Raw genomic sequence first — 2657 nt, 5'->3', positions numbered from 1 at the left:
TTTTGCTTGTCTGGATGTTTCAAGAGTTTGAACCAGTGTTGCAACACCAGCAGTTAGTGCAAATAATTTTGATGCCTTGATTCAAATGATTCAATCGGAGTAATTTGGTGACAATGCTACTAAAGGCCCTAAAGCACATCTAACCAATTTCACGGACATTTGTAACACAATTACGTTTAATGGTGTATGTGATGATGCTATTAAGTTAAGACTATTTCCATTCTATGTTCGAGAGAAGGCTAAGGTATGATGAAATTCACATGATCCTAATACTTTTGCTTTGTCATGAGCATTATTAAATAAACATTTTCCACTTGATCCTAAACATTTAACCGGTATGGTTAAATTCACATGATCCTAATACTTTTGCTCATGATTTGTTATGATCATTATTAAATAAACATTTTCCACCTAGTAAAACAATAAAATTGCGAATGGACATAATTAGTTTCCATCAATAGAAAGGTGAGTCCTTACATGAAGTTTGGGAGTGATTTAAGAAATCACAAAGGAAATGTCCATACCATGGACTTTCTGATTGACTTATTATCCAAACTTTTTATAATGGTTTAACTTATCCTACTAAGGTCAATATAAATGTAGCTAGAGGAGAAAATTTAATGGGAAAATCCGCTGAAGATGCTCAACAATTGATTGAAAAAATGGTTTCTAACAACTATCAATGGGTGAATAAAAGAGGACTACATAGAAGAACTGCCAATATGTATGAAATTGATATTTGCAACATGTTAGAGGCTAAATTAAAAAATATGCTTGAGAAAGTACTTGTTAAACCAGTTGAGTCGAGTACCAATCATTTTGCTAATATGGCATACTATGTGGAGGAAATCATATTAATGTTGAATGTTTAAATATTAAATAGGTCCGATATATTAATAATATTAACAAGAAACCTCAAAACAACTCTTACTCCAATACATACAGTCTAAATTGGAGGAATCATCCAAATTTTAGATGGAAAGATCAAGTAGCTCAGCATAAACAAATAACTGCACCAGGATTTCAACCTAAGCAGCCACAATTCAAGAATAACCAACATGCAAGATAGTTATAGTGAATACTAATAATGAAAGAGAAAGTTTGACCAAGGACACAATTAGTAAAATTGTTCAATTAGCTACTGTGTGTAGAAATTTGAAAGTTCAGATTAGTCAGATTGCTAATTCCATTAATAATAGAAGTCATGGAGATCTAACTAGTAAAATAGTGGTGAACTTAAGAGAACATTATAAGGCAATTATCCTTCATAGTGGTAGACAGTTAGGTGAGGTTTACATTGACGTAGAAAAGGAGAAAAATGAAAATGAGGTAAAGAAAAAATGTCAGATGAAAAGAGTAAGATGGCTGTAGGACAAAGGAAGGACAATGATAAAATAAATGATGTTTTACCTTAAGATCAAAATATACCTATAACACCAGTTCTATTTTCACATAGGTTAAAGAAAAGCAAGATAGACAGAGAACTTGAAATTTTTGTTAAAATTTTTAAACAATTGCAAATTAACATCCTTTTTACAGATAGTACTTTATAGGTTCCTTCCTATACCAAGTTCTTAAAGGAAATTATATCCAAGAAAAGATGTTTGAAGGATCACAAGACTATAGTTTTGACAGAAGAATGCAGTGCATTGACTCAGAATAAACTCCCTAAAAAATTGAAAGATCTAGGAAGTTTTTCTATCCCTTACACAATTGAAAATGTGATTTTCAAATGCCTTGTGTGATCTAAGTGCAAGTGTATTATTAATTCCTTTGTGTGTGACTAGAAAATTGGGATAAGTGAGTTTAAATAAACTAGCATCTCTTTGCAATTAGTTGACAGGTCAGTTAAATATCCTTCTGGTGTACTTGAAAATGTGCTAATTAAGGTTAATAACTTTATCATTCCAATTACTTTTGTTGTTCTCGACATAGAAAAGGATGTAAATATGCTAATTGTACTTGGTGGACCTATTTTTACTATTGTAGATGCTGTTATTGATGTCAAGAAGGGAAAGCTTAAATTCTAAGTATGTGAGGATGAAATTGAGTTTAATTTGAATGAACTTGAAAATTTTCCTTCATTTACTGATCATATTTATGTTATAGATGGCATTGATAATCTGACACAAGAGTTAAGTCAAATGAAAGAATTTTTTGATCCTCTTGAAACTTGTTTATAAGATGAAGTGATGCAAGAAGATGAAAAATGGAAGTTTCTCAATATGCTTATGTTTTGAATTCTCAATCTTCATATAAGTGAGGAGAGTTTTGTGAGGATCTAAGAAATAAAAAAAAAAAGATTACTATTGACATCAAATGGAAAAGTTCCAACTTGTTAGGCCCAAAGCAATCTAAGAGAGCAGGGTGAATAAGGTTGATTTACAAACCAAACAAATAATGGCAAATATTCACCCAATTTTAACTATCCAAATTTACCTAAGTGATCAGACAGTCAAGCATATAAAATAACAACAAAGATGAAATAATTTAACCACACAATAGGATAAAAAAAAGTGAACAATAAAATAAAAAAATTACAAACCAATCAATTTCCAATTTTCTTTGAAACTTGGAGATGAATCCACTAGTAACTTCTTCAATTGTTGGTGAGGTTAACCAACTTACACAAGTGAAGGCTCACTCTTTGCTCATCA

General features: G+C 31.0%; 1 non-coding gene across 1 annotated transcript; it reads right to left on the bottom strand.

Moving 5' to 3' along the window:
• Nucleotides 1-425: 425 nt before the first annotated feature.
• Nucleotides 426-533, bottom strand: LOC113743919 (small nucleolar RNA R71). The gene has a single exon (XR_003461236.1). It is a non-coding gene; the product is annotated as a small nucleolar RNA R71 (small nucleolar RNA).
• Nucleotides 534-2657: the final 2124 nt, after the last annotated feature.

This window comes from Coffea arabica, chromosome 1c (assembly GCF_036785885.1).
Source record: "Coffea arabica cultivar ET-39 chromosome 1c, Coffea Arabica ET-39 HiFi, whole genome shotgun sequence".
NCBI lineage: Eukaryota > Viridiplantae > Streptophyta > Magnoliopsida > Gentianales > Rubiaceae > Coffea > Coffea arabica.
This window is presented reverse-complemented; position numbering and strand designations above follow the sequence as displayed.